This window comes from Xiphophorus couchianus, chromosome 16, assembly GCF_001444195.1.
Source record: "Xiphophorus couchianus chromosome 16, X_couchianus-1.0, whole genome shotgun sequence".
Taxonomy (NCBI): Eukaryota; Metazoa; Chordata; class Actinopteri; order Cyprinodontiformes; family Poeciliidae; genus Xiphophorus; species Xiphophorus couchianus.
The window spans coordinates 13,570,809-13,581,685 of record NC_040243.1 but is presented as its reverse complement, the minus strand read 5'-3'; the positions used below and the strand labels follow the sequence as shown (position 1 = coordinate 13,581,685).

Genomic DNA, 10,877 nt, shown 5'->3' with positions numbered 1-10,877 from the left:
AGCCTATTATTAGCCTGCCAAAATATGCATGCCCCCTCTATTTTCCTCAAACATTATAATATTGATATGAAACTTATACCAGCAGTTCATAGAACAAGTGTGATTTTGTAGAAAAAGTTATTCCACTCATAACTCTGTATTTCTCCATTTTAGCAGGGGATGCATTTTTTGGCAGAGCCTATTATTAGCCTGCCACAATATGCATGCCCCCTCTATTTTCCTCAAATATTATCCTATTGATATGAAACTTATACCAGCAGTTCATAGAACAAGTGTGATTATGTAGAAAAGTTATTCCACTCTTAACTCTTTATTTCTCCATTTAACCAGGGGATGCATTTTACGGCAAGGCCTATCATTAGCCTGCCAAAATATGCATGCCCCCTCTATTTTCCTCAAATATTATCCTATTGCTATGAAATTCATACCAGCAGTTCATACAACTACTCTGATTATGTAGAAAAAGTTATTTCACTCTAAACTCTTTATTTATCCAAGTTAGCAGGGGATGCATTTTTTGGCAATATGGATGTCGAGCCTGCCAAAAATATGCATGCCCTACCTATTTTCCTCAAATTTTATCCTATTGCTATGAAATTCATACCAGAAGTTCATACAACTACTCTGATTATGTAGAAAAAGTTATTTCACTCTAAACTCTTTATTTATCCAAGTTAGCAGGGGATGCATTTTTTGGCAATATGGATGTCGAGCCTGCCAAAATATGCATGCCCTACCTATTTTCCTCAAATTTTATCCTATTGCTATGAAATTCATACCAGTAGTTCATACAACTACTCTGATTATGTAGAAAAAGTTATTTCACTCTAAACTCTTTATTTATCCAAGTTAGCAGGGGATGCATTTTTTGGCAAAGCCTATTATTAGCCTGCCAAAATATGCATGCCCCCTCTATTTTTCTCAAATATTGTCCTACTGATATGAAACTTATACCAGCAGTTCATAGAACAAGTGTGATTTTGAAGAAAATGTTATTCCACTCATAACTCTGTATTTCTCCATTTTAGCAGGGGATGCATTTTTTGGCAAAGCCTATTATTAGCCTGCCAAAATATGCATGCCCCCTCTATTTTTCTCAAATATTGTCCTACTGATATGAAACTTATACCAGCAATTCATAGAACAAGTGTGATTATGTAGAAAAAGTTATTCCACTCATAACTCTGTATTTCTCCATTTTAGCAGGGGATGCATTTTTTGGCAATATGGATGTCGAGCCTGCCAAAATATGCATGCCCTATCTATTTTTCTCAAATATTGTCCTACTGATATGAAACTTATACCAGCAATTCATAGAACAAGTGTGATTTTGTAGAAAAAGTTATTCCACTCATAACTCTGTATTTCTCCATTTTAGCAGGGGATGCATTTTTTGGCAGAGCCTATTATTAGCCTGCCACAATATGCATGCCCCCTCTATTTTCCTCAAATATTATCCTATTGATATGAAACTTATACCAGCAGTTCATAGAACAAGTGTGATTATGTAGAAAAGTTATTCCACTCTTAACTCTTTATTTCTCCATTTAACCAGGGGATGCATTTTACGGCAAGGCCTATCATTAGCCTGCCAAAAATATGCATGCCCCCTCTATTTTCCTCAAATATTATCCTATTGCTATGAAATTCATACCAGCAGATCATACAACTACTCTGATTATGTAGAAAAAGTTATTTCACTCTAAACTCTTTATTTATCCAAGTTAGCAGGGGATGCATTTTTTGGCAATATGGATGTCGAGCCTGCCAAAAATATGCATGCCCTACCTATTTTCCTCAAATTTTATCCTATTGCTATGAAATTCATACCAGTAGTTCATACAACTACTTTGATTATGTAGAAAAAGTTATTTCACTCTAAACTCTTTATTTATCCAAGTTAGCAGGGGATGCATTTTTTGGCAATATGGATGTCGAGCCTGCCAAAATATGCATGCCCTACCTATTTTCCTCAAATTTTATCCTATTGCTATGAAATTCATACCAGTAGTTCATACAACTACTCTGATTATGTAGAAAAAGTTATTTCACTCTAAACTCTTTATTTATCCAAGTTAGCAGGGGATGCATTTTTTGGCAAAGCCTATTATTAGCCTGCCAAAATATGCATGCCCCCTCTATTTTTCTCAAATATTGTCCTACTGATATGAAACTTATACCAGCAGTTCATAGAACAAGTGTGATTTTGTAGAAAAAGTTATTCCACTCATAACTCTGTATTTCTCCATTTTAGCAGGGGATGCATTTTTTGGCAAAGCCTATTATTAGCCTGCCAAAATATGCATGCCCCCTCTATTTTCCTCAAACATTATAATATTGATATGAAACTTATACCAGCAGTTCATAGAACAAGTGTCATTACGTAGAAAAGGTAAAATCCCTCTTAACTCTGTATTTCTCCATTTTAGCAGGGGATGCATTTTACGGCAAAGCCTATTATTAGCCTGCCAAAATATGCATGCCCCCTCTATTTTCCTCAAACATTATAATATTGATATGAAACTTATACCAGCAGTTCATAGAACAAGTGTGATTATGTAGAAAAAGTTATTCCACTCATAACTCTGTATTTCTCCATTTTAGCAGGGGATGCATTTTTTGGCAGAGCCTATTATTAGCCTGCCACAATATGCATGCCCCCTCTATTTTCCTCAAATATTATCCTATTGATATGAAACTTATACCAGCAGTTCATAGAACAAGTGTGATTATGTAGAAAAGTTATTCCACTCTTAACTCTTTATTTCTCCATTTAACCAGGGGATGCATTTTACGGCAAGGCCTATCATTAGCCTGCCAAAATATGCATGCCCCCTCTATTTTCCTCAAATTTTATCCTATTGCTATGAAATTCATACCAGCAGTTCATACAACTACTCTGATTATGTAGAAAAAGTTATTTCACTCTAAACTCTTTATTTATTCAAGTTAGCAGGGGATGCATTTTTTGGCAATATGGATGTCGAGCCTGCCAAAAATATGCATGCCCTACCTATTTTCCTCAAATTTTATCCTATTGCTATGAAATTCATACCAGTAGTTCATACAACTACTTTGATTATGTAGAAAAAGTTATTTCACTCTAAACTCTTTATTTATCCAAGTTAGCAGGGGATGCATTTTTTGGCAATATGGATGTCGAGCCTGCCAAAATATGCATGCCCTACCTATTTTCCTCAAATTTTATCCTATTGCTATGAAATTCATACCAGTAGTTCATACAACTACTCTGATTATGTAGAAAAAGTTATTTCACTCTAAACTCTTTATTTATCCAAGTTAGCAGGGGATGCATTTTTTGGCAAAGCCTATTATTAGCCTGCCAAAATATGCATGCCCCCTCTATTTTTCTCAAATATTGTCCTACTGATATGAAACTTATACCAGCAGTTCATAGAACAAGTGTGATTTTGTAGAAAAAGTTATTCCACTCATAACTCTGTATTTCTCCATTTTAGCAGGGGATGCATTTTTTGGCAAAGCCTATTATTAGCCTGCCAAAATATGCATGCCCCCTCTATTTTCCTCAAACATTATAATATTGATATGAAACTTATACCAGCAGTTCATAGAACAAGTGTCATTACGTAGAAAAGGTAAAATCCCTCTTAACTCTGTATTTCTCCATTTTAGCAGGGGATGCATTTTACGGCAAAGCCTATTATTAGCCTGCCAAAATATGCATGCCCCCTCTATTTTCCTCAAACATTATAATATTGATATGAAACTTATACCAGCAGTTCATAGAACAAGTGTGATTTTGTAGAAAAAGTTATTCCACTCATAACTCTGTATTTCTCCATTTTAGCAGGGGATGCATTTTTTGGCAGAGCCTATTATTAGCCTGCCACAATATGCATGCCCCCTCTATTTTCCTCAAATATTATCCTATTGATATGAAACTTATACCAGCAGTTCATAGAACAAGTGTGATTATGTAGAAAAGTTATTCCACTCTTAACTCTTTATTTCTCCATTTAACCAGGGGATGCATTTTACGGCAAGGCCTATCATTAGCCTGCCAAAATATGCATGCCCCCTCTATTTTCCTCAAATTTTATCCTATTGCTATGAAATTCATACCAGCAGTTCATACAACTACTCTGATTATGTAGAAAAAGTTATTTCACTCTAAACTCTTTATTTATCCAAGTTAGCAGGGGATGCATTTTTTGGCAATATGGATGTCGAGCCTGCCAAAAATATGCATGCCCTACCTATTTTCCTCAAATTTTATCCTATTGCTATGAAATTCATACCAGAAGTTCATACAACTACTCTGATTATGTAGAAAAAGTTATTTCACTCTAAACTCTTTATTTATCCAAGTTAGCAGGGGATGCATTTTTTGGCAATATGGATGTCGAGCCTGCCAAAATATGCATGCCCTACCTATTTTCCTCAAATTTTATCCTATTGCTATGAAATTCATACCAGTAGTTCATACAACTACTCTGATTATGTAGAAAAAGTTATTTCACTCTAAACTCTTTATTTATCCAAGTTAGCAGGGGATGCATTTTTTGGCAAAGCCTATTATTAGCCTGCCAAAATATGCATGCCCCCTCTATTTTTCTCAAATATTGTCCTACTGATATGAAACTTATACCAGCAGTTCATAGAACAAGTGTGATTTTGAAGAAAATGTTATTCCACTCATAACTCTGTATTTCTCCATTTTAGCAGGGGATGCATTTTTTGGCAAAGCCTATTATTAGCCTGCCAAAATATGCATGCCCCCTCTATTTTTCTCAAATATTGTCCTACTGATATGAAACTTATACCAGCAATTCATAGAACAAGTGTGATTATGTAGAAAAAGTTATTCCACTCATAACTCTGTATTTCTCCATTTTAGCAGGGGATGCATTTTTTGGCAATATGGATGTCGAGCCTGCCAAAATATGCATGCCCTATCTATTTTTCTCAAATATTGTCCTACTGATATGAAACTTATACCAGCAATTCATAGAACAAGTGTGATTTTGTAGAAAAAGTTATTCCACTCATAACTCTGTATTTCTCCATTTTAGCAGGGGATGCATTTTTTGGCAAAGCCTATTATTAGCCTGCCAAAATATGCATGCCCCCTCTATTTTTCTCAAATATTGTCCTACTGATATGAAACTTATACCAGCAGTTCATAGAACAAGTGTGATTATGTAGAAAAAGTTATTCCACTCATAACTCTGTATTTCTCCATTTTAGCAGGGGATGCATTTTTTGGCAATATGGATGTCGAGCCTGCCAAAATATGCATGCCCCCTCTATTTTCCTCAAATTTTATCCTATTGCTATGAAATTCATACCAAAAGTTCATACAACTACTCTATTTATGTAGAAAAAGCTATTTCACTCTAAACTCTTTATTTATCCAAGTTAGCAGGGGATGCATTTTTTGGCAATATGGATGTCGAGCCTGCCAAAATATGCATGCCCTACCTATTTTCCTCAAATTTTATCTTATTGATTTAAAACTTATATCAGCAGTTCATAGAACAAGTGTGATTTTGTAGAAAAAGTTATTTCACTCTAAACTCTTTATTTATCCAAGTTAGCAGGGGATGCATTTTACGGCAAGGCCTATCATTAGCCTGCCAAAATATGCATGCCCCCTCTATTTTCCTCAAATGTCATCCTATTGATATGACATTCATACCAGTAGCTAAGAGGATAAGTGTAATTATGTAGAAAAGGTAAAATCCCTCTTGACTCTTTATTTTTTCAAGCTAGGAGGGGGATGCATTTTTTGGCAATATCGAATTTGAGCCTGCCGATATTTGCATGCCATACCTATTTTCCCCAAATATCATCCTATTGATATAAAACTCATACCAGCAGTTAAGGGAACAAATGTGATTATGTAGAAAATGTTATTTCTTTATTATCGCTATTGCAAGGATACTGAAGGAAATAAATCTGACAATGCATCTTTGCTAAATGTAAAGCATACACAAACCATTTTTATTTTGGTTTAACATAAAAATTAAATCACTTTTTTTCATTAATTTCAACAAAAGAATATTCATAACAAAAATTTTTGGAAAACCAATTAAGTCAACAAAAATTATGTCACATGTTTAAACTGAAAATCCACTGAACTGCAGTCATTAACAAATTAGATTGGTACAAACATAAAATCTATAAACACATTGCACAGCAGTAGTCTGTGTCGGTTTGTGGGACCTTAATGCAGCCTTGATGGTACCACCAGTTGCATCTGTCACATGTGATCTGTAAATAAATAATACAAAATGGTCAAATAACAACATAAAGAATGTTTTTTTTAGTTCCTTATCTGTTTACTGAAGGTGATATTGGGTTTTGCCAACATAAAGCTTCTTCTTAATTATCAATATATGATTGGTAGAACTTTATTTGAGGAGATGACAGCATGTTCCTGACATGTATGGAGGTAAAAAAAATTCTAGGACCACAAGCATCTGTGTTTAATGTTTTACGACTGTACTTAAAAAAAAAAAAAACTTAAGCTACTTCCCACTTACCTGCCTTGGGTGTTTATTTATTTTATTATGATTTATTTTTGTATATCTACATACTTTGGGGCTGCACAGTGGCGCAGTTGGTAGCACTGTTGCCTTGCAGCAAGAAGGTCCTGGGTTCGATTCCCGGCCGGGGTCTTTCTGCATGGAGTTTGCATGTTCTCCCTGTGCATGCGTGGGTTCTCTCCGGGTACTCCGGCTTCCTCCCACAGTCCAAAAACATGACTGTAAGGTCAATTGGTTTCTCTAAATTCTCCCTAGGTGTGAGTGTGTGTGTGCATGGTTGTTTGTCCTGTTTGTCTCTGTGTTGCCCTGCGACAGACTGGCGACCTGTCCGGGGTGTACCCCGCCTCTCGCCCGGAACGTAGCTGGAGATGGGCACCAGCAACCCTCCCGACCCCATTAGGGACAAGGGTGAACAGAAAATGGATGGATGGATGGATGGATGGATATCTACATACTTTGCAACTATTTTAAGGATGGTATATGGTTTGCTTGAATTGATTTTTCACTGCATTACATTGTTGTCTTACCCACATGTGATCTTCTGTGTCCTCACTGCCACAGTGTCTGCAGAGTCTCCACTGACTCTACAGAAAAACAAACCGCATCTTTAAATCAATGTTATAAAATAATCTTAATGGTATTTTTTTTTCTTTTAAATAATTCCATTTGTTAGTGTTCTTTTGAAAGTGGAACAATAATCCTCTGTGTAGATCTCAGTCGTCTAATCATCCCTTTTTGATAATGTCTGGTCTCATAAACAAATACAAGTAATAGAAACTGTACATCATATTGGCATATTAGGCAGGCGCACATGGTGTCTGTCTATTCATGAATTGAAACACACATGTATTTAAGGTATTTCTGGGATTTATGGTAAAAGAAAGCATCACTTAGTGTTTACCTTTTTATAATTTTCTCCAACTTAAGCCACTGAAAGTATAAAAATGGCATTCAGAAAATTTTAATATGTCTACATATATATGTGTATACATCTTGTGAAATTTGTCATTTTGTAAATGTTAATTTTATGAAAATACAGTAATGAATATAATGGTTCACATAATACATCTCATTCCAGTTTTGTACTTTCACAAACTGCAAGTCCTTTTGCTTATTAAGTTACATTAAAGCTACTCAAGAAAAGTGTAATTGTATCCTAGAACAATTTTAAGTTTGTTGATTATGTTTTTTGCCTCAACAGTTATTGGGCTGTGTTATGTGTAATTTATTTATTAGAGATCAAGGCCAGGTGTATTGAAATGTTCTTCACTAATTGAATTTGACATAAACACTAACATGATTGTACTTCACACATCTGCAAAGTTCAATATTTTAATATTTCTAATTAGATAAAATAGCTGACCTAACACAATTTTTTTGTGCGTGCATGATTTTACACACAACATAGTATCCCACACACATAGGAACTGAATAAAAAATATGTCAAAAGATACCTGATTCTGAGAGAAGTGTGGAAGACATGTTGAGTCTCATGGTATTAACAGCTTCTGCTGCTGATGGAAAGTTCAGGTCCTTGTTTTCCAGTATGCACTCTGCAAACTGTAAAGGCAAATATATTTTTTTCAAAAAAGAAAGAAGAGTAACAGCGGACTCATTACAAATACAAAATATTTGTCAAAGTATTAGATTGTCATATAGAGGTCATGACATTTATGAATAATTTAACATTTTTGCTATACTTATTTCAGACTCTTTCCATTGTCATTAAAATAAATCAACCATGTAATAAAGCAATATAATTCATAAACTACATTATATTTCAGGCAGAAATGCACAGTTTAAGTTGTTAAGCCAAAGCTGTTCATCATCTTAAAAGTTCTACTCCTACAAAATAGCATTAGATTAATGGCAATGTGATTATTAGAAAACCACTTTCATATTAATCTTTTTTTCACAACATCAAAAACGTAAACAAGCATGTATACCAATATATTGATATATAATTCTATCTATCTTCAGACATAGATAGATATACATGTATGTGGAAAGAGACAGAACAGTACACATAAAGGTTATATAAATTGATTTGTAAACAGACAATGTTCTACATTACATAAGAAATATAAGTAATCATAGTCAAGTTTATACAGTACAAACCAAAAGTTTGGACACACAGTTGTGTCCAAACTTTTGGTCTGTACTGTATATATATATATATATATATATATACTGTATATAAAAACATAAAACCACGGCTGCCCAAATCACGGCAGAATTAAATGTGCACCTCAACTCTCCTGTTTCCACCAAAACTGTCCGTCGGGAGCACCACAGGGTCAATATACACGGCCGGGCTGCTATAGCCAAACCTTTGGTCACTCGTGCCAATGCCAAACGTCGGTTTCAATGGTGCAAGAAGCGCAAATCTTGGGCTGTGGACAATATGAAACATGTATTGTTCTCTGATGAGTCCACCTTTACTGTTTTCCCCACATCCGGGAGAGTTACAGTGTGGAGAAGCCCCAAAGAAGCGTACCACCCAGACTGTTGCATGCCCAGAGTGAAGCATGGGGGTGGATCAGTGATGGTTTGGGCTGCCATATCATGGCATTCCCTTGGCCCCATACTTGTGCTAGATGGGCGCGTCACTGCCAAGGACTACCGAACCATTCTGGAGGACCATGTGCATCCATGTATATATATACACTGCTCAAAGAAATAAAGGGAACACTCAAATAACACATCCTAGATCTGAATGAAAGAAATATTCTCATTGAATACTTTGTTCTGTACAAAGTTCCATTTGCACAACAGCAGGTGAAATTGATTGTCAATCAGTGTTGCTTCCTAAGTGGACAGTTTGATTTCACAGAAGTTTGATTTACTTGGAGTTATATTGTGTTGTTTAAGTGTTCCCTTTATTTTTGAGCAGTATATATATACTGGTATATATATATATATATATATATATATATATATATATATATATATATTTAAACAGCACTTACTTTAAGCGCAAACACACCACATGAAACCACATCTTGCTGGATGGCATGTTATACTGTTTCACATTTCCACATTGACACTTTCATCCCTTTGCTTCTCATAAATGTCCTTGTTGAGAGGATAAAATGTTAAATTAACATTCTAGTTATCCAATTATGACATTTTTTATTATAATAAACAATAATTGTTCTTGTTTTTCTCACCTTGTTACTTCCAAGCACCTCTTCACATCTTTTTGGGACTCTCCAAGTGAGTTAAGGAAACCTATTGTTATGAATATTCTTTTGTTGAAATTAATGAAAAAAAGTGATTTAATTTTTATGTTAAACCAAAATAAAAATGGTTTGTGTATGCTTTACATTTAGCAAAGATGCATTGTCAGATTTATTTCCTTCAGTATCCTTGCAATAGCGATAATAAAGAAATAACATTTTCTACATAATCACATTTGTTCCCTTAACTGCTGGTATGAGTTTTATATCAATAGGATGATATTTGGGGAAAATAGGTATGGCATGCAAATATCGGCAGGCTCAAATTCGATATTGCCAAAAAATGCATCCCCCTCCTAGCTTGAAAAAATAAAGAGTCAAGAGGGATTTTACCTTTTCTACATAATTACACTTATCCTCTTAGCTACTGGTATGAATGTCATATCAATAGGATGACATTTGAGGAAAATAGAGGGGGCATGCATATTTTGGCAGGCTAATGATAGGCCTTGCCGTAAAATGCATCCCCTGGTTAAATGGAGAAATAAAGAGTTAAGAGTGGAATAACTTTTTCTACAAAATCACACTTGTTCTATGAATTGCTGGTATAAGTTTCATATCAGTAGGATAATATTTGAGGAAAATAGATAGGGCATGCATATTTTGGCAGGCTCAACATCCATATTGCCAAAAAATGCATCCCCTGCTAACTTGGATAAATAAAGAGTTTAGAGTGAAATAACTTTTTCTACATAATCAGAGTAGTTGTATGAACTGCTGGTATGAATTTCATAGCAATAGGATAAAATTTGAGGAAAATAGGTAGGGCATGCATATTTTGGCAGGCTCGACATCCATATTGCCAAAAAATGCATCCCCTGCTAACTTGGATAAATAAAGAGTTTAGAGTGAAATAACTTTTTCTACATAATCAGAGATGTTCTATGAATTACTGGTATGGGTTTTATATCGATAGGATAATATTTGAAGAACATGGAGAGGCCATGCATATTTTGGCAGGCTAATAATAGGCTTTGCTGTACATGCATCCCCTGCTTACATGGAGAAATAAAGAGTCAAGAGTGAAATTACTTTTTCTATACAATCACACTTGTTTTATGAACTGCTGGTATACATTTTGTATCAGTAGAATTATATTTGTGGAAAA

General features: G+C 34.8%; 1 long non-coding RNA gene across 1 annotated transcript; it reads right to left on the bottom strand.

Moving 5' to 3' along the window:
• Positions 1 to 6,973: 6,973 nt before the first annotated feature.
• On the bottom strand, positions 6,974 to 9,537 carry LOC114160333 (uncharacterized). Its single transcript, XR_003598744.1, has 3 exons — positions 9,500 to 9,537; positions 7,985 to 8,090; positions 6,974 to 7,114 (listed from the first exon to the last, which is right to left on the bottom strand). It is a non-coding gene; the product is annotated as an uncharacterized LOC114160333 (long non-coding RNA).
• Positions 9,538 to 10,877: the final 1,340 nt, after the last annotated feature.